The sequence below is a fragment of the Ahaetulla prasina genome, chromosome 8 (genome assembly GCF_028640845.1).
Source record: "Ahaetulla prasina isolate Xishuangbanna chromosome 8, ASM2864084v1, whole genome shotgun sequence".
Classification (NCBI taxonomy): Eukaryota; Metazoa; Chordata; class Lepidosauria; order Squamata; family Colubridae; genus Ahaetulla; species Ahaetulla prasina.
In genome coordinates, this window is record NC_080546.1 from 2,209,837 (window position 1) to 2,237,425 (window position 27,589).

Below are 27,589 nucleotides of genomic sequence, written 5' to 3' on the forward strand. Positions count from 1 at the left end.
CCATCAACAGGCCTATAACCCCAAACCATTCCAGAAAAGAAGCGACCAAAGACTAGAAGAAGTCAAAAGCCCTCAGGTCATTCCTTCCTCATCACACTCCTGTTAAAAATGTTCTGATAAGCAGGAACAATCAAAGATGGAAGACTCTCCACAAAGACAAGGCTGGTAGTACAAGTTACTATATAGTATTATACACTATACACTATATATAGTATTATACACTATGTATATAGTATTGTACACTATGTGTATAGTATTATACACTATACACTATATATAGTATTATACACTATGTAGTTTTAATACCACTTTATAATCCTAGTAGGACCACATGTGGAATATTGCATCCAGTTTTGGTCACCACAATATAAAAAAAGATGTTGAGACTTTGCACTCTAGAAAGAGTGCAAAGCAGAGCAACAAAGATGATTGGGGGCTGGAGCTAAAATGTTTGCAGGAATTGGGTATGTCCAATTTAATGGAAAGAAAGACTGAGGTGACATGATAGCATCTCCCAATATTTGGGGGGCTGCCAGAAGGAAGAGGGGTTCAATCTATTCTCCAAAGCCCCTGAAGGCAGGACAAGAAGCAACAGATGGAAATTAATCAAGGAGAGAAGCAACCTGGAACTAAGGAGAAATTTCCTCACAATTAGAACAATTAATGAGTGGCACGGCTTTCCTTCCGAAGTTGTGAGGGTTCCCTCACTGGAGACTTTTAAGAAGAGACTGGAGAGCCATTTGTCTGAAATGGTAGAGGGTTGTCCTGCTTGAGCACTGGGCTGGTCTAGAAGACCTCCATGGTCCCTTCCAAATCTGTTATTCTGTTATATAAACAGCCATTAGATCTCACTTCATATCCTCAGAATACTGATGAAATGATCCAGCCCTCTTCTCAAACATCTGCAAGCAGGAAACCAACCTCGGAGAACGCCAAAACCCCAACAAGTACCAGTTATTTATTCTCTTTAGTCGAGACCCGTACAGAGGGTCGTCTGCAGCTAGCCACGTTTCAGTCATAAATGTCAAGAGGCGACTCGTGCTTCCTGACACAAGTTCTGTCCCTGATGCACTGATGGGAGAAGTGGAAAAAGGTTGGGAAATGTAGAAAGAAATGGGCAAGCAGCATGAGCTAGGCAAAGAAAAGAAAAGAAAAAGAAAAGAGAAGAGAAGAGAAGAGAAGAAAAGAGAAGAAAAGAAAAAAGAAAGAAGAGAAGAGAAGAGAAAAGAAAAGAAAAGAAAAAAGAAAAGGATCTGTGCACAAAGAAGCAGTGGAAAAAACAAGCAAGTCAAACTATAGCCAAGCCAGTTTCCAGCCTTTCCAGAGGAGGCCCCATCATGGCTGCCCTCCCTCCTCAAAGACTCCTCCACGCTTCCCGCCAAAACCTGACAGACCCCGCTTCTTTTCTTTTATTGGCCCTCGAGGGTCAGGTGATTAGTTGGAATCTGTCATGGAAGAACCGCCTCCCTGAGCAGGTGATAGGCCTTTGTGGCTGTCCTCAGGTTGATCCAGCTGCCAATCGAAAAGCAGCCACCAATCAAAGGGGTGTTGCTTGGATGGAGGAAAGAAGGAGGAAAGACAAGATGGCTGCCTGAAGCTCTGCCCAGATCAAATCAAATCAAATCAAATCAAACCTTTATTGTCAATCCACAACATGTGTACAGTGAAATTGAATGAACCTCCTTTGGTGCAACCCCGCCCCCAAACACAAACTACATCTCAATAACTCAATAAATGAAAGAAATAGAATCCCTAAACCCAGTGGTGGGATTCAAATTTTTTAACAACCGGTTCTGTGGGTGCGGCTTGGTGGTCATGTGGCTGGGTGGCCATGGCTATGTGCATAGGGACTACTCAGAGGACTAGAAAAAGTCATTTTTGACTGGTCCTCGCACTTTTGACCAGTCCTCGCACTTATGACCATCCTAACATTTATGCCCCTTGCAGCATTCTTAACAACCATGTCACTCATTTCACAACTGCTTCTCTTCACCACGGTTATAAGATAGGGCGCAAAATGTAAAATGTGAGGACAGTCGTAAGTGTGAGGACCGGTCAAAAATAACTTTTTCAGCCTTCTGAGTAGTCGCTATGCATATACAGAAAAGGTGATAAAATGCTGTACAATCAAGCCAGAAACGTATTAACAAGGGAGATCAGAGCAGCAAAAAGAAGCTACTCTGAAAAGCAAAAGAATCAGTTCTCAACAAATGAACCAGAAAACATGTGGAAAACTCTTAAAAATATTAAATGCACTACTTGTTAAATTTATTACATTGATTCATTACATATATTACATATACATTTATTTATTAATTTACATTTGTCTCTTATTCATTTCATTTGTTTATTACATTTATTCACTAACATATTACATTTGTCTCCAAACATGGTAGCTTTCAAGATTTGTGGATGTTAGCTGGCTGGGGAATTCTGGGAGTTGAAGTCCACAAATCTTAAAAGTTGCCATGTTTGAAGAACCCTGATCTGGATGGCTAACTGGGGAATTCTGGGAGTTGAAGTCCACAAGTCTTAAAGCGGCCAAGTCTGAAGACCTCTGCTTCAAAGAGTTGCAGAAGGGCTTCTTCCAGCCCCCATATATGCAGCAAAGCACTTTAAAAAAAACAACAACGCAACCCAAACCACTTCACAGCCTTTGTGGCCAAATTTTTATGTCGGGAAAATGCGATGCGTCTTTCTGAATCAGAAATACAAATGTAGTAGTACTTTTATAGTGTCTTTCAATTCTATCTGGCAAGCCTAAAGAATTAAGGGAATAGAGGAAGGATGGGAGTTGGTATGGGAGGGAGGGAGGGAGGGGGGAGAAGATGGAAGGAAGGAAGGAAGGGAGGGAGGGAGGGAGGGAGGGAGGGAAGAAAGAGGAAAGGAGGTAGGGAAGGAGAGAGGGAGGAGGGAAAGTGGATGGATGGAAGGGAGGGGGACAGGGGGAGAGATAGGATGGAAGGAAAGAAGGGAAGGAGGGAGGAGGAAGATAGGATGGATGGAAGGAAAGAAGGAAGGGTGGGAGGGAGGGAGGGAGGGTGGGCGGATAGAAGGAAAGAAGGGATGGAGGAAGGAAGAAAGCAGGGAGGGAGGGAGAGAAGGAAGAGGGGAATAGGATGGATGGGAGGAAGGGAGGGAGGGAGGAGATAGGATGGAAGGAAGGAAGGCTAACAACAACAACAATAATAATAATAACAAGCTTGATGGACATTACCTTACAGATGACCCCCACTCTGTTAAAGACCTTGGAGTTTTCATATCCCATGATCTAAGTGCCAAAGCCCACTGCAACTACATAGCAAAAAAAGCTCTAAGAATTGTAAACCTAATTTTGCGTAGCTTCTTTTCCAAAAACTCTACGCTACTAACCAGAGCATACAAAACATTTGCTAGACCTATTCTTGAATACAGCTCACCTGTCTGGAACTCATACCACATCTCTAACATTAATACAATTGAACGCGTCCAGAAATATTTTACAAGAAGAATTCTCTGCATTTCTGAAAACAACAAAATACCTTATAACACCAGACTTGAAATCCTGGGATTAGAAAATTTAGAACTCCGCCGATTCCGATAAGACCTGTGTTTAACACACAGAATCATCTATTGCAATGTCCTTCCTGTTAAAGACTACTTCAGCTTCAATCGCAAATCTCATAGTTCCCACCACCAATCTCTTTCCACTTATGACTGTATGACTATAACTTGTTGCTGGCAATCCTTATGATTTATATTGATATATTGACCATCAATTGTGTTGTAAATGTTGTACCTTGATGAACGTATCTTTTCTTTTATGTACACTAAGAACATATGCACCAAGACAAATTCCTTGTGTGTCCAATCACACTTGGCCAATAAAATTCAATTCAATTCTATTCTATTCTAAAATAATACAAGAGCTAACAATAGATTTAAACTTAATGTTAACAGCTTCAATCTTGATTGCAGAAAATATGACTTCTGCAACAGAGTTGTTAACGCTTGGAACTCACTACCTGACACTGTGGTCTCTTCTCAAACTCCCAAAATCTTCAACCAAAACCTGTCCACTATTGACCTCACCCCATTCCTAAGAGGACTATAAGGGGGGTGCATAAGAGCACAAGTGTGCCTACCATTCCTGTCCTACTGTTTCCTTTCATTATATCCAATTAATATAGTTTTTGCATACTTTTGCTCATATATATGCTTATATGATGTGTTGTTGTTTTATGTTGATGCTTGTGTATACTGTTGTGACAAAATAAAATATTTAAAAAAAAAAAAAAAAAAACAGAGAACCTATCCAAGTCATAGCCGAAGCAAGACCATTGGTTCTGACCATTGGTTCTGATTAACACTTCAGGGCTGCCAGCCCAGTTCTGGTTCTCTCCACACAAAACATGTCACAAATCTGCTCTCTACAACAACCAGCTCCTTGCTTAGCCTTTTTGCATCAGGACAGCTTCGTTCCAACAACACCCGAAGCAGATCAGGCTTCTGCTGGGTGGCCTACGACTCAAGACGGTCCTAAGGGTAGGGAAAACAGCCAGGAGTCCCTTTTTCCAATGCTGTTGGATTGATAGAGGGATTTGGTCGATTTAATTCATTTAAGTGAGCAAACTGGGCCCCGTTCCTCCATGCAGCATGCTCTAACCTCGCCATTAGAATCAGGAAGAGACTTTAGAGGTCATCCAATCCATCTCCCTGTCCAGGGCAGGAGGCAGGCCAGCTGTCTGGGGAATTCAGGGAGCTGAAATCCACCCATCTTAAAATTCCTGAGGTTGAAAAACACGGCTTTGAAGCTGTAGTCCTCAATTTACGACCACCATTGAGCCCGGGGTTTTATGTTGCTAAGTGAGACCTTTGCTCAGTGAGCTTTGCTCCAGTTTATGACCTTTCTTCCCACAGTTGTTAAGTGAATCACTGCAATTGTTAAGTTAGTAACACAGTTATTAAGTGAATCTGGCTTCCCCATTGACTTTGCTTGTCAGAAGGTCGCAAAATGGGATCACGTGATACACCCCCGCAACACGGCGACCGTCATAAATACAAGTCAGTTGCCAAACATTGAAATATAAATCAGGTGACCATGGGGATGCTGCAATGGTCGTAAGTGTGAATCACGATCCAAAGTCACTTTTTTCAATGCCGTTGTAACTCTGAATGGTCACTAAATGAACTGTTGTAAGTCAAGGACTCTCTGTATGCAGAAGAACATCTACCAGCCATGGAAGCCCGGTGTCTCTAATCCCGGTTTAGCGTTACCTCCTTCCCAGCCAATGCTGGCCAATATGTTGGCTTGGCTTAGGGTGTCTTCATTAAGAGGAAAACGGAATCCGGTTGCTGTCTCTTGGACCCTCCCAAGAGGGTCACCTTTGAGCTGTGGGGAGGGGGTGTCTCTTTGGTGTCCTTGTCCTTGGCCTGCTTCCCTTCCCCTCCCCTTCTTTATGGGGGTCTTCCCTCCTGGTCTGCGCAGGGGATTCCTGACGCTTTGTCCTGCCCCCTTTCTCTTCCGCCTCCTAAAGCATCAAAGCCATTGTCATGCTCATCAGAGTCTGAAGGGGAAGAGGAAGAGAGAGAGAGAGAGTGGATCCATTGGCTGTGGAAAAAACTGGGGAAGAGCAAAGTCAGGCTGGACAGAGCAGGGGAGAGGTAGAACAAGGGAAAGGGGGTTCAGATGAAAAGGGCCACCCCCTTTTCATCCTAGGCAGCGCAGGGAGGAACGGAGAAGAGAGCAACATGGGTTGTATGGCTTACGAAGGAGGAAAGGGACCCGATCCTCTTTACAAGGCACAGCTGCTGATGGAGTTTAAAAGGAAAGACAAATGGGCGGGGCGTTTGTCAGGAACAAACACTGAATTTATCTGGTGTTTCTCTGAATCCTGTCTCCCAACTGGTTTGATTTACTGGAGTTTGCCTGAAGGCCTGTCTGACCCAGCGGCTGCTGTTTCTGGCAGCTGGCCTTTATGGGTTGGCTGTTCCTTGGGAGGAGGGACAGGGGGCAGTGGGCTGATACCCATTATGATTTTCTCGTATCCATCTTCCCATTTAATGGTGGGGCCCCATTTGTCCAGCCAAGCCAGATTCAGTATGACAATTCTGACATCTTTGAGTGCGATGACCCAGGGTGTGACACAAAGGCAACACAGCCAGAGAAACAATATGAGTATTATCACCAACTGTGCCCCCAATGTCCCTTTCAACTCTCCGGCCCGGAGAGAGAGCTCTTTCACCAACCTGTAATAGCCTTTGGCTAGCAATACTTCTGTCCCAAATGTTGTAAGCAGAAAACTTCTAACAAAAAATCCAAAGGCAAGACAAGGTAATTAATCTGGCAGGGCAAGCAAAATAAGGAATTCCACAGTCTCAGCTTTCCATCCATCTACTAACAGAGCCACTGAAAAATTGAATGCCATGGTGGAACAATACATTAGATGTTATGTAAATTATCAACAAGAAAACTGAGTGGATGTTGTGTCTTGCCCGCTCTCAGAGCAGCCGGGGCCTTCTTACCTGCTCCTGAACACGGAGGAATGTATGCCTCCCAGCCCCAGTCCTGGCTCCATGCCCAGACAAGCTGCAGAGGAGGGAGCATCTCCCGGCCCCAGCCCTGACTCCATGCCCAGGCAAATGGAGCAGCTAGACCCCTCCCCCTCCTCCACAGCATGTGAGCCTGAGGAGGGTTTATTTCCAACAGCTGCCGATTGGTGTGACCCTCTCATCAGAAGACTGGATAGGCGGAGGCAACAGAAGGAAGGGAGGGGCAGGCCTTAATGAGTGTTGAGTCATGGAGCCACACCCCATGGCCTATATAAAGGATCTGCTTTCTGGCAGTCTCCGAGTCAGGCAAAGTGGAACTTATCTTGCTGAAGTCACTTTCTGGTCTCCTGCCTGCTCTGAGGACTTTGCTAGGACTTTGGGCAGAGCTGCAAAGGCAAGCCTGGTTCGGATTTCCCTGACCCGGCCGTCAGCAGAGGAGTGGGACACGACAGTGGAGTTATTACCGTTCGCAGAAGTGGCTTATAATAATGCAGTACACAGTAGTACTGGGTTGACTCCTTTTCAAATAACTACGGGCATGGATTTTGTACCGATGACTGAGTTGCCTAGAGAGCCACCCACTTCCATGTCCCTGACAGAATGGATGATCTTATTAAAAAAGGGTTGGGAGAATACTAAGAAAGCTTTGGCTGAGTCAGAGGAAAAATATAAAGCCCAGGCCAACAAATGCTGGTCTCTCCAACCACCTTTCCAAATAGGAGATAACGTATCTTGATGAAGGTATCTTTTCTTTTATGTACACTGAGAGCATATGCACCAAGACAAATTCCTTGTGTGTCCAATCACACTTGGCCAATAAAAAATTCTATTCTATTCTATTCTATTCTATAAGGTGTATTTATCAACCAAATACTTAAGATTGAGGTTACCTGGCAAGAAGTTTGGACCCAAATTCATAGGTCCCTTCTCTATAGTAAAAGTGATTAACCCACTGACTATCCAACTTAGCCTCCCTCGAATATTAGGGAAAGGGCATCCAGTTTTTCACAGTAGCTTATTGAAACCGGTGATGTTAAGCTGTTATGAAGGTAAGAAGATCCTTGACTCTACACTATATAGAATAGAATAGAATTTTTATTGGCCAAGTGTGATTGGACACACAAGGAATTTGTCTTGGTGCATATGCTCTCAGTGTACATAAAAAAAACAAAAAAAACAAAAAAAAAGTTCATCAAGGTATAACATTTACAACACAATTGATGGTCAATATAAGGATTGCCAGCAACAAGTCACAGTCATGCAGTCATAAGTGGAAAGAGATTGGTGATGGGAATTATGAGAAGATTAATAGTAGTGCAGATTCAGTCAATAGTTTGACAGTGTTGAGGGAATTCTTTGTTTAGCAGAGTGATGGCCTTCGGGAAAAAACTGTTCTGGTGTCTAGTTGTTCTGGTGTGCAGTGCTCTATAGCGTCGTTTTGAGGGTAGGAGTTGAAACAGTTTATGTCCTGGATGCGAGGAGTCTGTAAATATTTTCACGGCCCTCTTCTTGATTCGTGTAGTATACAGGTCCTCAATGGAAGGCAAGTTGGTAGCAATTATTTTTTCTGCAGTTCTAATTATCCTCTGAAGTCTGTGTTTTTCTTGTTGGGTTGCAGAACCGAACCAGACAGTTATAGAGGTGCAAATGACAGACTCAATAATTCCTCTGTAGAACTGAATCAGCAGCTCCTTGGGCAGTTGGGGGTTGTTTTCAGTATTTAGTACACTGGAAAGGGTACTCATTCTCTGAAGCTATGTGAGTGAAAAGTTGGGATGTGAATGCTGATGCTCCAGTAAAGCAGTTTCATGATAAACTCCCTGAGAAACCAAAGGGTCCTCCTGGAGGGGGGAGGGAGGGTTAAGAGGTTGTATACAAGGCGTTAACTCCATCGTTTGTGTTTCATCTGTTTTATTTTCTAGGGTGTGTTTTTTTTCTGCAGGGTGGGAGGGGAACCTGTCAGCTTTGGAAGCCATATTAGGCCGGAAGCTTCCATGCTGCCACTTTCTCATGTGTGGGAAAGTAGGAGTGGGGGGGATTTAGTAGAGGGGTTGTCTTTGGATATAATAGCATTCTTCCTGTCAGTCAAGGTCAGGCCGATCCTGCATCTGGAGAAGGAGTGGTTGGAGTGCTGTCTCGAGATGGGACGGTTGGCGATTGGAGCATGTGATCAGCTGAGGAGTGAGGGGATAGTTTTGGGGGTTCTGACTTACTGAGGAAAAATCTGGACCTCTCAGATTAGGGTTTCCCAGATGTGCCAGTTTACCTGTGCTAGTAAATAGAACTTTGAAAGATGCTCGTTTCAGAGTTTTTACTTGGAATTGGGGGGTTTTCTGGAATGTTGATTTGGACTATAAAATGATGAAAACAAATAAGAAACCCAAAAAAACCTCTTTCAAAGATTTTCTTTACAATGATAGAGGAATTAAGTATACAAGATGTATGGAGAAACAGACACTTGAGAGAAAAACAATACACTTTTTATTCAAATAGACATTTGTCATGGTCCAGGATAGATATGATATGGATGTCAACAGATTTATTATTTATTTATTTATTTATTTGTATTTTTATACCGCCCTTCTCCGAAGACTCAGGGCGGGGTACAGCCAATAAAACGACAAAAATCCCAACAAATTTAAAATACACTATCAAATTTAAAAAACTGATTCAATCGCTGTAACTTAAAATATTAGCTAAAATTTATCAAAACTAAAACCTTGGTAAAAACCCTATTAAAACCCACTAAAACCCCCATACTAAAATCAGTCAGGCCAGCCCTGCTTGGTGAAAAAAGAAAGTCTTGAGCTCGCGCTTAAAGGTCCGGAGATCAGGGAGGAGACGGAGTCCCACCGGCAGCTCATTCCATAAAGCCGGGGTCCCCACAGAGAACGCCCTTCCCCTGGGGGCCGCCAGCCGACGTTGGATGAGAGAATGGATTGGATTAAGAAATTCAAGGTTATTAACTTTGGAAGGACATGATTTACAACTGGGATGGCATGCCTTTTTGTGGTATGGTAGAAGCAAGATGCACACTTATTTTCAAAGATATTATGTAAGAAATGCATTATTATTAGTGTTGGAGAAGGTTAGAGATAAATATTATTTGAAAATACCAGCATGGTTATCAACAATAGGGGCCGGAATAGCTCAGGCTGTTAAGAAGCCTGTTATTAGAACACAGAGCCTGCAATTACTGCAGGTTCTAATCCCACCAGGCCCAAGGTTGACTCAGCCTTCCATCCTTTATAAGGTAGGTAAAATGAGGACCCAGATTGTTGGGGGGGCAATAAGTTGACTTTGTAAAAAATATACAAATAGAATGAGACTATTGCCTTATACACTGTAAGCCACCCTGAGTCTTCGGAGAAGGGCGGGATATAAATGTAAACAAAAAAAACAACAAAAAAACAATGGAAGCATTAATACACCCAAATATTATTAATATTAGAAATATTCTTAGATATAAGGCTATCTTAACAGACAAGGGGGAATTGAAAGGGAAGCAAGAAATAGAAGAACAAGAGATTGAGTTGGATTGGTATACACATATGCAAATTCGAACAAGATATGAAAAAGATGCTAAACTATATGGTTTTTATGTAAAAATGTCAGAACTGGATAAGATACTCACAGGAACAGATGAACACATAATTAAAAAATATATAATTACTTAGTATTGAATTAGAAGAAGAACAGGTAAAAGAAACAATGATAGCTTGGGCAAAGAATTTTGGATACTCAGTTGAGGTAGATAAATGGCAACAGCTATGGAAAATAAATTATAAATTAAGAATGTCCACAGCACATAAGGAGAATCAATATAAAACATTTTATAGATGGCACGTCTCCTGAAAAATTGGCAAGAATGTTTAAAGATAAACCTGCAAAATATTGGAAATGTCATCAGTTACCAGGATCGTTTTATCATATGTGATGGACATGTCCAGAAGTGAGGAATTATTGGATGAAAATTAAAACATGGTTAGAAGAAATGATACAACAACATATAGATTTAAAATCTGAACTGTTCCTATTGGGTATCTTACCAGAGAAATTTAGTAAGGAAAATATATACTTGATTGTACATGTGTTACCTGCAGCGAGGATAGTATTTGCTCAAAGATGGAAAGCAGAGAAAATTCCTATGGAGGAAGAAATAATTAAGACAATTTTGGATTGTGCAGAAATGAATAGACTGACTTTGATACTTAAAAAAAGAGAAGAATTAGAATATTATCAGATCTGGGAGCAATTTTATTATTGGCTGGAGAAGAGATATACATAGAGCAATAGTATAAAGAAAGGTGGGAGCAATGTTATAACAAAGGAAATGACAAATATCAAGTTATGAGAAATGGTTGAGGAGTGGGGAGAAGACATGTTTGTTTGTTTATAAAAATAAAAACTTTTTTTGAAAAAAAAAAGATCTTGACATGACTGAATGACTGAATGGATAACACCATCACCTCATCAGGTAGCCTGTTCTAGTCCTGATACAATCAGTGGTGATGGGAAAGGATAGATCCCACCCCCAGCAGCTGCTATGTGGGATACTCCAGAGTTTGGTCCTCTCTCCACTCATATTCAATATCTTCATGAAGCTGTTGGTGAGATCACTCATATTCAATATCTTCATGAGCTGTTGTGATGTGAAGTATAATATCCAATTATACATCTCCACCCTGGCAAATTAAGCAATGCTATGGATGTCTTATCTTTTTTTTTTTTTTTTTTTTTATTATTCAAAAAGTTTTTATTAGTCAAAAAAGGTTTATACAAATACATATCAGGTATGGTAAATTTTCATTTTTCTTATCTAAAATAAGAATTTTACTCAAATTTTTTAACACATACAACAGCCATAAGGCAAGCAGGTGACACGAAGTAGCTAAGTTTGCAAATTTTAAATACGTAATAAAGAAGAGTCAAGAATAAACAGAATATCGTACAAAAGAGAATAAGGAAAACCAACACAATCCCAAATATCTTTATCACTTCCTAGTTTTGGATCTCAGAACTCTGGGTTCAGCCTGACCCAACTCAGGGCGCAACAGCGGCAGCCGCTTCAGCCCCATGATCTATAACCTCCCCTTCTTCAATTCCTGGGTCATCTGATTCCAGGAAGGCTTTGTGTTCCTCCACATAGGCCGTAGCCTCCGCAATTGTACTGATTTTTTTCGTAATGCCCTCCCGGAAAATCATCAATCCCTCTGGCATCAGCCATCTGAAGCCCACTCCTTCTGGTACAATTTGCTTGACAAAAAATAATATTTCTTTCTTTTTTCACGTACCTGTCTGGGAATCTGCCTCAGAATGGCTATCTCCCTGCCCCTGTAAATCAGTGCCCCACTCCTATGTTTTCTAAGAATTTCATCTCTCGTCTCTCTTCTCACAAATTTGACATGAACCTCTCTGGGAACTGCATGCGTGCGTGCATATTGCGAATTAACTCTATAAACTCGATCCACATCCCAATTCATGAAATCAACACCTCTCCCAAGAAATTCTCCCAACAATTTAGTCACAACATCTCTCAAGTCTTCTTGGTCCACTTCTTCCAAATTTTGAAACCTAAGGAAATAAGACATTTTATCCATCTGTAGTCCAAGCACAGCATTGCCTGTCGTCTCCTCTCTTTCTGCACTGCCCGCATCTCACCCTCCAAACCTTCCACTTTCTGCTTGTTTTCTGCTGAAACTTGTTGAGTATCCTTTAAATCCTTTTGGATAGTCACAATTTCTGCTCTTATTTCATCCAATTTCTTGTCCATATTAGATAACTTTTCCAAAATTCTTCCATCTCTCCAGCAGTTGGTCTCTGACCTTGCCATTAAGGAAAAAAAATACAAAATCCTCAGGCAGGCACAGTATCCTTGTAATTTCCTCCGGATCCACCAGGGGCACTCACAGGAGCAACGAGTCCAGAGTACAGTTAGTCAACCAGGAAGTCAAGGGAAGTGATGTCATCAAAATTCTCATAGTGAAGGCGGAAGCTGGACGCCACCACTGTTCCCCAGAAGGAGGGCCTCAAACCTTCCCTCCTAAATTTCTCCATCACCTCTTCTCTCCAGAGCTCCACAAAACCGGTAATCTTCTTATTTTAAGTTCTCCTCTCTCCAGAATAACTCGTGCTCCTTCCAACCGCAGGGAGAAAACCCCACTCCGGAGCACTCCACTCACGTTTACCGATATTCCCTTCCTTCTCCTCCTCAATTCTTCTCCGTGCCCTGTTCACCACCAGGCTGCTGCAGTTATAGATCCAATGCCCCGGTGTCACTGGGCACAGCGGCCCAGGCGACGACCAAAATAATGGCCGCGGCCTGTGGCCTCCGAACCCCGCCGAGCCTAGGACGCGCCAGCATCGGTCCCCACAGTCCTGTATGTCGGCTGGGAGACCCCTGGCGAGCCGTCCGTGCGGCAGGTGTCCTTTTCGGAACACCTGGCCCCTGAGGGCCTCGGCGGCGGCCGGATTCGGGCGCTGGAGGCAGGAGAAGCCTTCCAGACGTCCGTTGCCGCTGGATACCGGAAGTCGTCTCTCTATGGATGTCTTATCTTGGCAGATGCAGGATTATGTTCTCTTTCAGGTTCGTATATACCGTATATTTTTTCTTTAAAGAAAACAGATTTTGATGAAGAATCTCATGATGATCAAAACCATTAACAGCTTCAAACAGCAGAATTTGCTTTTGTTATTTATTTATTTATTTATTTATTTATTTATTTTATTCGATTTTTATACCGCCCTTCTCCCGAAGGACTCAGGGCGGTGTACAGCCAAAATAAAAACAAACAATACAATATCTAATTAAAATACGAATTAAAAAACATTACACAATTGGCCTAAGACTTTAAAACATATAAAAATTAAAAACACATTAAAATTCATAATAGAAGTTTAAAAACCAAGAGAAATTTAAGCCAGCCCCGCGCAAATAAATAGATGTGTTTTCAATTCGCGGCGGAAGGTCCGAAGGTCAGATATTTGGCATAAACCAGGGGGAAGTTCGTTCCAGAGGGTAGGAGCCCCCACAGAGAAGGATCTTCCCCTGAGGGTCGCCAGCCGACATTGTTTGGCGGACGGCACCCTGAGAAGTCCCTCTCTGTGTGAGTGTACGGGTCGGTGGGAGGCATGAGGTAAAAGTCAAATCAGAGTAAGGGAACCTATCAAGAAGAAAAGAAGAAGTCGAAGTAGATGATATTTCTGCAGGTGCATCCAAGCAACAGTAGACTAGTATGGTCAAAGTCAACATGCGGACAATTCTCAGAAGCTCATCATTCAAATGTCATTCATTCATGTTCCATAGGGCTAGTTCTTGCATTACAGTCATCCCCCACCGCTGCCTTTTCTGAATTTCCACCTCTAGGGAAATTCATAGCAGCGCTTCTACCTGCTGCTGGATTCCCCACCTCACAAAGGTTCCAAGAGCGATTGCCATCATAGCATCTAGACAGGAAGATCATCAACTCAATGGAAGGCTGAGAGAAGTTCTGAGCTGAGTCAGGAAGATGAGAAGTGAGGTGGGGTGAAGTCAAACTGGTTGAGCTACCGGCATCCCTGGAGCACTCTCCTTCACATGTGGCTGCTGTGCTGACTGATTATTGGTTGACTAAGCCATTGTGATGTAATATGATACAATAAGTGAGCTCCACTTGGTCATGGCACTGGACAAGCAGTAGTCCGATTTCAATCTTCAGGTAGCACAAGGATGTCCTCTGTTGTCTCCTTCCTTTATTCTTGAACTCGTAAGCACATCTAAAAATTGCCTTATTGACTGAGCATCTGGGTGCATGCAGATGTCATCTAGCCTCATAAGAGAACTTGCAAGATGGGGGAGGGGAGATGGCAGACCAATTGTGGAAATGATTCAGATGTGGTTTACTAATGCTCCCATCATTTGAAAACCCTTCCGCTGATTTCTACAAAGGTTTCAGGGTTCAGTTCAGGGGAGAAATGCTCCCGGTTCAGACCGGCTCACACGATCCAGTAGCAATGGCGGCTGCTGGTTCGGAGGACCAGTAGCAAAAATCCCTGGCCCCATCCCCCTGCCTCTGCTGAGCCGCACCATCAGCAGAGGGTTTTTTTTTACTTTTAAAAGCCAGTTTTTCTTCAGCCAAAACATGCCTTTAAAAGTAAAAAAAAAAAAAGCCTTTGAGGATCCCACCCCTCAGCTGAGATCAGCAGAGTCTTTAAACTTTAAAAAAGAAAATTAAAGTCTCCTCTGGCGATCTCACCTGAGTTCCTCATCAGCAGAACCTTACTTGTACTCTTACTTGTAGAAAACATGTTTTCTACAGGTACGAGTAGAGAGTCTAAGGCACTTACCTGATTATTGATGAACACAATGGCTTTTTTTCCAGCCGGAAAGCCCCAGTTACACTTTCAGCCAGACAGAATCAATTGCTTAGCTAATCTATTTCCTCATGATCAACTAATGCTGGCCGGCTTTGCTGGCTAAGGAACTCTGGGAACTGAAGTCCACAATAAAATAAAATAAAAAAATAAAATATTTGTGCAGCTTTCTGAGATTTGGTGTGTTTCTGTAGTGTTTCACTCTAACTACACAAACACACAAAATCTCAGAAAGCTGTATTTGGCATTTTGTGTGTGTGTGTCAGTTGTGTTGTGTGTGTGTAAAGTGTGAAAGTTGGTTTTTGAGCTTTTTGTGGCTGTGTGAAGTGTGAAGTGCAGCTGCTTTTACACTGTGTGTAAGTCAGTTGTGTTGTGTTGTGTTGTGTGTGTGTAAAGTGTGAAAGTTGGTTTTTGGTACCTCTTATTGTTTTGTATACTTTATTATTTTTATTATTTATTTTTATTGGCCATGCCCGCCCAGTCATCTGACCACCAAGCCATGTCCACCAATTAAGCCACGCCCACAGAACCGGTAGGGAAAATTTTTAGATTTCACCCCTGGCTCAAATTTCCTTGTAGTAGTCTAAGGATCCTAAACATTTTCTCCCATGTGGATCCAGGAGAAGGAAGACAAAGGTCCTAACAGCCATTCTCTTTTTCACATGCTAGATAACGGGAGGGAAAGCTACGTCTTTGCAGGAAAGGCTCTACGGTCAGTCATCAGCCAGAGCAAACTAGTCCAAGGATCACGACAAGGCCAGTTAAGATACTTTGCAGACTGAGGACCCAGCTGCATATGGGTTGCGTGGTCCATGCAGCGCTCTAGATTCTTCAGTTCTGGGTTTTTAATGACATAAAAGAGAAAATTCCAGGGGAAGAAATATATTGTATTTTTGAATATACATGTTTTTTTTTAATTAACCTGTGTCATATTCTAAACACTCCAATACAGGATGAATGATCATTTGGACTCAGAAGATAAAATGGCTCCCAAACCTCCACGTAGGTTGCTTATTCTCTTCTTATTTCCTACCAGTTTTGACAAAGCAGTGCAGATGCTGTCTCCTTTTCCCTAACGTCTCCATCGAAGTTAAGTCCAGAGAATGTGTTCTCCCAAACTACTCCATTCCATAAAAAGATTATTTCAGGGGTCTAATGTACCTTGATGAAGGTATCTTTTTTTTAATGTACACTGAGAGCATATACACCAAGACAAATTCCTTGTGTGTCCAACCACACTTGGCCAATAAAAATTCTGTTCTATTCGATTCTATTCGATTCGATTCTATTCTATTTGATTCGATTCAGTGCAAGACCTTGGCGGTCCTTTGGATAGTATCTTCTGGATGCTGATGATGAGGATGGGCAGCTTTGCCTGCTGTTGATTGGTGTTGATGTTCCATCTGCTGCCTTGTGCGCCATGCAGAGCTTCTGAGTCTTATGACTGGATATTAGTGAATGCTTATTTCTGAAAAGCAACTCTGCCTGCATTGCAAATTAAACTACTTTCTTCTTTCTCCTCCTCCTCCCATGTAAAGAAGTGGGACAAAAAGAGAAAAGGAAAGGTTTAGGAAGGGGGAGGGGGCATTTATAGATTTATTTATTTTTTATTTATTTATCAAATTTGTATACCGCCCTATCTCCCGAAGGACTCAGGGCGGTTAACAGGCACTTAAAAACACATATAAATACATAAATACAGCTTAAAACAATTAAAAAACTTATTCTAAAGCCCAAACAATTAAAATTATTATTGAAAATATAAAAAACTAAAATCCAATTTAAAAACCCATAAATTTAAAAACTAACTCAGTCCTGCGCAAGTAAATAAGTATGTTTTGAGCTCGCGGCGGAAGGTCCGAAGGTCTGGAAGCTGACGAAGTCCTGGGGGTAGTTCGTTCCAGAGGGTGGGGGCCCCCACAGAGAAGGCCCTTCCCCTGGGCGTCGCCAGACGACATTGCCTCGCTGACGGCACCCTGAGGAGTCCCTCTCTATGGGAGCGCACGGGTCGGTGAGAGGTATTCGGTTGCAGCAGACGGTCCCGTAAGTAACCCGGCCCTATGCCATGGAGCGCTTTAAAGGTGGTCACCAAAACCTTGAAGCGCACCCGGAAGGCCACAGGTAGCCAGTGCAGTCTGCGCAGGATAGGTGTCATATGGGAGCCACGAGGGGCTCCCTCTATCACCCGCGCAGCCGCATTCTGGACTAACTGCAGCCTCCGGATGCCCCTCAAGGGGAGCCCCATGTAGAGAGCATTGCAGTAATCCAGGCGAGACGTCACGAGTGCGTGAGTGACCGTGCATAGGTAGAGACGGAGGAGCTGCAATGAGAGCTGTTAGAGAGTAAACGTAGGGGAGTCCAGTCAAAAGGAAACCTCTTTTAAGAAATACTTCTTTTAACCTCCCAAAGCCATCTAGAGCAACTCCTTCTTCCCTCTAACCTGATTTATGTTAAAAAAAGAATTCCAGATGTGATGTCTTCCCATCGGTGGAAAAAGTAGAGTTCTCAGCTCCCGGCATCTCACTGCATGGGCTTAGAAAGTTGCTCAACAGTTCTGTCTCTGTTGAAGGATGCAACACTGTTCTTGGGCCATTAGGCAAAGGGAGGGGTCCTTTGCCTGAAATGCCTAGGACCACCTTCCAGGAAAGAGCAGCGGTCAGGGGAAAAGGAAGGGTCAGCCTCACAATTGATTCAATGACCCATTTGTCTTCTTTCAGCACGAAAGAATGTTTTCAAGCGATTCGGTGACTACCTGGATTCGGATCAAGGCAAAAAAGGAACTACAATACTGGTTTTACTCTTCTTTGTTCTTACTATGGTGATGCTCTATATGAGTAAGTTGTCTTCTTACAAGAGTTTGAGAAAGGCTTTGTTTGAAGGGCCTGTTGAATTTGCTTCAATAGGAGCACAAAAGACTCTATATTCTAATGGTTTGAGTATAAACTAAGAGCAAACCCCACTTCTTACTAGCGCTGATGATGTTACCTAGTTAGGTCACGAAACGTCTTCAAGGAAACAGCCAAGCTCAGAGAGCATTAAGGACCTCTCATTTCAACCCTGAGCTGCAGATGTTCTCCTTTATTGCTACCTCCCACAGATTTCAACAAATTAGGGCAGGGAACCATTCAGTTTCTCTCATTCACACTCAGGCAAACTTTATTGGCTCTGCTTGGCCTGCTTAGGGAAAAAATAGTTTTGGTTATATTTTAGTAACTTCTTTTCAACTTCTTTGTAAATCAACATCTCAAATCCTCTGATACTTGTACCGACTAGAATGACAGCATTTCTCTTTTGAAAGGCATCCCAACTGAGGTAACTAATAATATCACAAGGTAACAACATAAGGCCATAGTGATGAGCACAAAGAAGCATCTCATACAATGCAGATTCATCCCCACCCTAAGTTACCAGTGCCAAACATGGACAGTTACAATAAAAAATAAACAAAAGTTAGTTTTTGTTAGTTAGTTAGTTACCACTGAAATGTGATGTTTGAGAAAATCTGCTGGAGTGACCAGAAGCGATAAAAACAGAAATGAGACCGTAAGAGAATTGGCACAGAGCCAATCTTAAGCTACATTAAAAAAAGAACATAGCAAAAACAGTGGTTTGCTCACTTGGAGAGGATGTCATGGGATTCCATACCGTACATGACTTATAGAAAAAGAGAAAAATATCAAAGAACAGGAGGCAGACCCAGAAGAAGATGGAGAGACACCATCAAAGACACAAGACAACAGCATTAAAAATGATGGTTGAGGCCACCAGAAGAGCAAGGAGCTTCTTCAGTTCTGAAGAAGAGAACGAGAAGAGGAGGAGAAGCGGAACATCTTCAAAGGAAACACCAAGAAGGTCCAATTGCCTTTTGGAAAAAGCATCTTTGGGACAACCATGACCTGGAAGACTGAGAATCTCCATAGGGAGCTCAGGTGTAGGTGTCAAGTTAAGCTGAATATGAAAAGAGACTGACAAAGAATAGAATAGAATAGAATAGAATAGAATAGAATAGAATAGAATAGAATAGAATAGAATAGAATAGAATTTTTATTGGCCAAGTGTGATTGGACTACAAGAAATTTGTCTTGGTGCATATGCTCTCAGTGTACATAAAAGAAAAGATATCTTCATCAAGGTACAATACTTACAACACTTAATGATAGCCATAGGGTACAAATAAGCAATCAGGAAACAATCAATATCAATATAAATCATAAGGATACCAGCAAAGTTACAGTCATAAAGTCATAAGTGTAAGGAGATGGGTGATGGGAACGATGAGAAGATTAATAGTAGTGCAGATTTAGTAAATAGTTTGACAGTGTTGAGGGAATTATTTGTTTAGCAGAGTGATGGCCTTCGGGAAAAAACTGTTTTTGTGTCTAATTGTTCTGGTGTGCAGTGCTCTATAGCGTCGTTTTGAGGGTAGGAGTTGAAACAGTTTATGTCCAGGATGTGAGGGATCTATAAATATTTTCATGGCCCTCTTTTTGACTCCTGCAGTATACAGGTCCTCAGTGGAAGGCAGGTTGGTAGCAATTATTTTTTCTGCAGTTCTAATTATCCTCTGAAATCTGTGTCTGTCTTGTTGGGTTGCAGAACCAAACCAGACAGTTATAGAGGTGCAGATGACAGACTCAATAATTCCTCTGTAGAACTGGATCAGCAGCTGCCTTGAGCTTACTGAGTTGGCGCAGAAAGAACATTCTTTGCTGTCCTTTTTTGATGAGGTTTTTGATTGTCCAGTTTAGATCTTGCGATATGGTAGAACCTAAAAATTTGAAGGTTTCTACTGTTGATACTGTGTTGTGTAGTATTGTGAGAGGTGGAAGTATGGAAGGGTTTCTCCTAAAGTCTACCACCATTTCTACGGTTTTGAATATGCTCAGTTCCAGATTGTTTCAGTCGTATCATGAGGCTAGTCGTTCGACCTCCCGTATGTATGCGGATTCATCATTGTCTCGAATGAGACCAATCACTGTTGTGTCATCTGCGAACTTCAGTAGCTTAACAGATGGATCATTGGAGATGCAGTCATTGGTATACAGAGAGAAGAGAAGTGGGGAGAGCACACAGCCTTGTGGGGCCCCTGTGCTAATTGTACAGATGTCTGATGTGATCTTGCTTAGCTTCACCTGCTGCTTCCTTTTTGTTAGGAAGCTTGTGATCCACTTACAAGTCTGTTCAGGTAACTGTAGCTGGTTTAGCTTAGTTAGAAGAGTGTCTGGAATGATGGTATTGAATGCTGAACTAAAGTCTACAAAAAGGACCATTGGTTAGGTCTTTGGAGATTCAAGATGATGTAGTGTAGAGCCATATTAACAGCATCATCTGTTGATCTATTTGCTCTGTATGCAAATTGCAATGGGTCTAACAGCGGATCTGTGATGGTTTTCAAGTGGGACAGCACTAGCCTTTCAAAGGTTTTCATCACTACAGATGTTAAAGCAACTGGTCTGCAGTCATTCAGTTCCTTGATGGTGGGCTTCTTCGGCATTGGGATGATGGTAGAGCGTTTGAAGCAAGAAGAAACATAGCACATCTCTAGTGATTTTTTGAAGATATGGGTGAAGTTGGGGGCCAATTGGTCAGCACAGACTTTTACGCAAGAAAGAGTTATCTTGTCTGGGCCTGGAGCTTTTCCTGGCTTTTGTCTGTGAAATAGGTCCTGCACTTCCTTTTCTGTGATCACTAGGGGTTGTGAACCCAATGGGATGGGATCAGTTGTAGGAGGCTTGGCTGTTGTTGTTGTGTCTGAGATGGGGGTTGTGGAGATAGGTGGCTGTAGTTTCCTTTCAAACCTGCAGTAAAACTCATTCAGGTCATCTGCCAGTTGTTGATTACCTTCAGCCTGGGAAGGAGGTTTGCCATAGCCGGTGATATTTTTAAGAGTTTTCCACATGTTTGCTGGTTCATTTGCTGAAAACTGATTCTTTAGCTTTTCAGAGTAGCTTCTTTTTGCTGCTCTGATCTCCCTTGTTAGTGCATTTCTGGCCTGATTGTACAGCATTTTATCACCTTTTCTGTAGGCTTCCTCTTTGGAATGTCGTAGCTGCTTAAGTTTAGGTGTGAACCAAGGTTTGTTGTTACTGTATATTTGCAAGTTCCTTGTAGGTACACATAGGTCTTCACAGAAGCTGCCATATGATGTTACAGTATCTGTGAATTCATCCAGGTCTGCAGAGGTATCTTCAAAAATATTCCAATCAGTGCAGTCAAAGCAGATCTGTAGCTTTAATTTTGCCTCCTCGGTCCAGGTCTTCATTGATTTAATTGTTGGTTTTGTGGTTTTAAGTCTTTTTTTTTATTGAAAAAGTTTTACTATTTTTTTCCCATACATCCCCCCTCCCCTCAACCCTAACCCTTCCCCTCCCTCCTCCCTCCTTCCCCCCTCCCCTCCCCAACTTCCCAGAGCAAATACAGGGTATCATATCTAACAATCATAAACTAAAATATGCTAATTAACATAAACTCCCATCCCTCTTCTTAAACCTCAACTCCCTTTTTCCATAAAAAAAGAAGAAAAAGGAAAATATTAATACTAATACAATTACCTTCTATTCATTTAAAAGCTATTTAGTATTTTGTTATTTCAATCTCCATTATATATATATATATATCTTTCAAAAATAATCTTTCAAATATGGTGATAATTCTACCTTCTCATTTAAGTCCATTAAATTTAAAATCTAATCTTCTGTAATAAACAATATCCCATCTTCCAATGTTGTAATATCAAAAATTATTCCTCAGTCTACCTTATAATCCATCATATTTATATATCCATCATACATAATAATAAACATCATATTTCCTTATATGAATTTAACATTTACCTCATATTCTTCCCCATATTCCCCATACCATAACTTTCTAAACAATTTACACCCCATTTATCATACAATCCATAACTTCTTTCTACTTTTTATATTCAGAAATATCACTTATAATTTACCCTATCCCATGAAAGGAAAGTCTTTTCATTTGAAAATATTACTTCTTTACTCCTTGCTGTTTACATTTAGTAGCAGTGCTGGGATTCAAGTAATTTAACAACCGGTTCTCTGCCCTAATGATTTCTTCCAACAACTAGTTTGCCAAACTGCTCAGAAAGTTAACAACTGGTTCTCCTGAAGTGGTGCGAACTGGCTGAATCCTACCACTTTTTAGTAGTTACAATCATACTTTGTTCCTTCCCTACGGCTTTCTGTGTTTCTTCTCCCAAATTTACGGCTCCGATTTTAGGTTGATAATTAAAGCCTCTAATTTTTTGTCACAGAATTTGTAAATTACAGTTAAATCCTGACACCAGCTGCTGTTAATATATAGGCATAAGCCTCCTCCCTTCTTTTTACCAGATGTTTCTGTAATTCTGTCTGATCGTTCAATCTGAAACCCTGGGATATTCAGGCTGCTATCTTCAATTGATTCATTTAACCAGGTTTCAGAGAAGCATAGGACTGCTGAATTGTGAAAATCAGAAGTGTATCTGTTTAAGAGGAGTATTTCATCCATCTTCTTAGCAAGTGAACGTACATTGGTTAGGAAAATTGAAGGCAGAGGAGTTTTATTTCTCTTATTTCTTAGCTTCATTAGAATCCCCGCCCATTTACCTCTCTTCCTCTGCTTTTGTGGTTTGGTTTTTTTGGTAATCCATGGCTCCGGGGAAATTGCCTCTTCCTGTGTTAGAATCTCCTCCACATTTGTAAAGACAGGGAGAGGTGAGATCACAGAAAGCTGTTCCTTAAAGAAATGTTGCTTAATTTTTAGCAGATGGTCTCATGAGTGAGAAATCCGTAGTGAGTCACAGACAATAATTAGAAATAAAGAAACCATTAGAGAGTATTTCACCGAGGCAGCCTTTGGCGGTGCTATCTTGGATAGATATAGATAGAATGTAAAACCAAATGGTGGGAATTTGCCAAGAAGAGAAGCCAAAGCCAAGAAACATGAAACTCTCCAGAAGGAACTTAGCAAGGAGACTTCAAGAAGCAGTATTATAATGACATCTGTAAAGAGACTGAAAATGGAAACAAACATAGAAAAAGCAAGTCTTCAAAGTTATCTCAACCGAGAAGAATGTTTCAAACTCCAAATCATAACTGACTTGTTGCGATTGTGGTGAGATGGACAGCAAATAAATACATAAATTGATGAAATAAATAAAAATATTTGATGCCACGGATATCAAAAAAAGCAGGAAGGAATGCACTGCGAGTCTGTGGACTGGAAGTGTCAACATCCAAGATACTGTAGAAGCTATTCCCCACTGACAAGCATTTCTAGTACAAGAAGGAAGTTAAATCAGAAGGTTATGGGAATCAATGGAATTCCCACAGAAATATTGTAGGCCATAGAACCAGAATTCGTAAAGGTCCTAACCAAACGATGTTGGCCAATCCTGAGAATGAGGCAGTGGTCAACAGATTGAGAGAGGCCAGCATACATACCAACCTCAAAGAAAGGAAACGTAGCTGATTATGCATCTCTAATATTCCATGCTACCATTGTGCTTATGGCCATCCAGCACTGATTAGAGCCTTTAATAGGAAAGAAGGTGTTTCAGATGCCTTTAGAATAAAGTCCAAGGAACAGGAGACTTTTTTGGGCTCCGTGCTGGATCGCTAAGAAAGCCAAGGTCTCTGCCTGTATTCATCAGGTCAACCTGTGCTTAGAGACCTAAGAAGATCTTAGGGAATATCTCATGGTCCCCGATATACAAAACCTGCATACAGGAAGCCACTGAATGGACAGAACGGATCAGCTCCAGACTGGCAAAGGAGTGTCGAAGGAGTCTCCCTATTTATTCCACCTACCTACTGAACACATCTGAAGGGATGTTGGATGGAAAGAAGATGGATGTGGTTTGAAAACTGGGGGAAGAAACATCAGGAACCTGCGATGCCGGTGACTCTATTTTGAGAGCTGAAAGGGTTAATGATATTAACCATAAATGTACTGTTCCCAAAGGATCTGGCTTCACTGGCAATAGGCAGTTAAACTCTAGCAAACAAGTTTTCATACAGATCAAGTTTATTTTCAGGCATTCTGAAATTATAGACTTACAATCAAGGTGAGTCAAAGGGAGATTCATACGTATATTTCATAACCTGTCCCAGGGGTCACCAACCTTTCGGACCTCAGGGACCACTAAATTCATAATTTAAAATCCCATGGACCACTAATATGATCTGCCTAATGACCGGCTGGGTGGGCATGGCTAGGTGGTCATGTGACTGGGTGGGCATGGCCAACTCGATGTCACTTGCGTCAAGAGTGCCTCACCGGCCTCTACTCTCCCCTCCTCTCCCAGCCACTCCTCACCTGCCTGCCTAGGCTCCTTAGGGCCTCAACAGGAAGAAGTTGTTGGAGCTAAGCAGCACCCACTAAAAAGAGTTGGCAAAACAGCTAGCTTAGTTCAAATTGGATCTGGCCGAGAAAAAGGCTCAGCAGAAGCACCTCACTGAGGACTACCAGCATAGGCTTTCCAAGCAGAGGGAAGACCTGTGGGAGTGCAAGGCCAGGTACCGGCACTGGAGGTTCAGCGGGCTGAGATGATCAGCCAGTTCCAGGCCATGAGGCAGTCCCACTGGAAAAAGGCCCTCCAGCTCTTGGCCACCAGTGACACTTCCCTCCAGCCTTTGCCCAAAGCCCTGCACCAGGAGGCTGAAGCAGACTCCAAGTTGGAATTTCTGCCCCCCTCTGACTTGCACAAAAAGACCCCGAAGGGGGAAACTCTCTGCAGCAATACAAACATTCATTGCATGTATCCATCCCAGGTGCCTTAGTTTGAGGACCCCTGATTTAGTGCAATATAAAAATTGCAAATAATTTTTCTGCAGACCACCAAAATTTTCTCATGGACCACCTGTGGTCCATGGACCATCAGTTGGTGACTGCTAATCTGTCCCATTTCCTAGTGTAAAAGGACAGTAGATCTGTCCCCCTGTTCAGAAAGCATGCTTCTCTCCTCCTTGGCAATTTGTAATGGCCAGGACTTTGTTCTACACCCGGGCAGAGAGCCTCAGTGGCCAATCAGACACACAAATGTGGTCACATGTCATGGACTACATTTCCCATAATGCAATCTCTGTCTACATCTCCCACGACCACTCTGAATGTTGGATATAAATGTATTAGATAAAATGCAGGTTGTCCTTGACTTACAACAGTTCATTTAGTAACTGTTTGAAGTTACAACAGCACACCTTCTCACTTATGACAATTGCAGCCTCGTCACGGTTACGTGATCAAAATGTTTGGCAACTGGCTTATATATTTATGATGGTTGCAGTGTCCAGGGTCATGTGATTACCTTTTCTAACCTTCTGATCAAGTTGATAGAGAAGCCAGATCCACTTAACAACCGTGTTACTAACTTAACAACTACAGTGATTCACTTAATAGCTGTGGCAAGAAAGGTCATAAAATGGGGCTAAACTGACTTAACAAATGGTTCACTTAGCAACAGAAATTTTGGGCTCAGTTGTGGTCGTAAAAGAAAGTATACAACAGAACAACAGAGTTGAAAGGGAAGGACCTTGGAGGTCTTCTAGTCCAACCCCCCAATCAGTCAGGAAACTCTATGCCAGTGATAGCTAACCTTTTTACCATCACGTGCCAGGATGGGAGGTGCGGGTAAGGTTTGCGCACGTGCATGCCCACACCCATAATTTTATGCACCCCGCCCTGCACATGCATGCACAACTGCCCTCCCCCCCCCACTCCTGGCACGAAATGGCCTGGTAGACCCGTTTTTCTTTCTCACCTGACTCCAGGTCCACTCTATGCATCTGGGGAGGGCAAAAACAGCCTTCCCCACCCCATTGGAGCCTCTCTAGGAGTTTCTGGAGGCTGGGGACAGCAAAAAAGTCACTTCCTGTCCAACCGGAAGTTGAGAAATGGGCCGTTTTGGGCCTCCAGAGGGCCTGGGGAAGGCTATTTTCACCCTCCCTAGATGCATAGAGAGGATCTGGAGCCTGGTGAGAAAGAAAAACGGGCCTTCCCCACCACCCTGCAGGCCCTCCAAAGGCAGGAAACAGCCTGTTTCCCTACTTCTGGTGGGCCCAAAAGGCCCGAAAATCAGCTGGCTGGCGTGCAGATGCCCGCTGGAGCTGAGCTGGCATGCCCATTGATATGGCTACGCGTGCCACCTGTGACACGTGTGCTATAGGTTTGCCATCATGACCCTATACCATTTCAGGCAAATGGTTGTCCAATCTCTTCTTAGAAACTTCCAGTGTTCGAGCATTCACAACTTCTGGAAGAAAGTCATTCCACTGATTAACTGTTTTAACTGTAAGTCAAAGACTACCTGTAATAATTAACCAAACCGACATTGGGCAATGATGGGGCAAGTCCACAGAATTATTCTCTTCAAGAGGTTTTTTTCTTTATACCTTTGGAAAAAGCCCAATGGCGGGAAAGTGCTGCACATGTCGGGAGCCAACCTATTCTGCAGGGCATACTGTGAGGCGTTGATTACTAGGCTGTCACAGATAATAATAATCAAAATAATGGTATATTCAATTATAACCATTGGGATGGGAGCTTAACAGCCGACTTCCTTTTCTTTCTCTGCTACAGACAAAATTGAATTGGATAAGGATCAGGAAATTATACTGGCAGTGGCTTCAATTCGACAATTTGCTTTGGAATACGATACAAGTTTACAAGGCAAAACTGGTAAGCAAGGAGCCAGCAGCTCAGAAACAGCTGCTGGATTGCAATACAACATGGCAGCTTTTAAGATCAGGCTGGAGAAGGTGCAACTAGGTTATGTCCAGTTGAGAGATTTCCTAGCAAAGCAACATCCTGTTGCACATGGCCCTGAGGCAAGAATTCACGGAAACACGGTCCCTCCGTTGTATGGGCTGCCAACGTAATAAATTCAGTGTTTTCTGAGGTCGGCTCCCACCCCGATCTGCCCGTTGAAGAGATCATCCTCAAAGGTCTAAATTCATACACATAATTATGGACGAGGACTTTGCAGATCTCATGTACGTTAACTGTCAGTCATTCAAAATCTTCCAGGATTTCATCTTCTTCTCTCATGGTCTCCTAGTCTCCCCAAATCTACAAGAATTGGGATATGATTTGATACTTATTGTAGATTTTTACTTCACATCTCTTGACTTGAATTGTTGCATGTTTTTAGACATGGAAATTCTTGCTGCAGTTCATCTCCTTACATTGCAACTGTTGAACTGGACCTTAAAGAACGAAGAGCTAGAAAACGAACTGAGTAAGTCAATCAAGTCTGCAATCCTGTAGAATAAGGAATCGGAAAGTATTCCTGCAATCTCAAAGTGATCTATAATCTTTAATTTCAAGCACCCAACCAAAATTTATGATACCTGATGCTTCCAAATAGCTAGTAGGTTTTGTCTCTATACCCACAGTTCCTTTTGCACAGATATTAGTCTAAACCTCTGGGATATAATTACCAAGACAGCAACATTCAAGAATGCCAAATACTAACCCTTCTTTTGAGCCTGCAATAATATAAACAGGTAGTCCTTGACTTATGACCACCATTGAGCCCAAAATTTATGTTGCTAAGTGAGAAAGTTGTTCAGTGAGCTTTGCACCATTTTATGACTTTTCTTGCCACATTTCCTGAGTGCATCACTGCAGTTGTTAAGTTAGTAACATGGTTCTTAAGGGAATCTGGCTTCCCCATTGACTTTGCTTGTCAGAAGATTGCAAA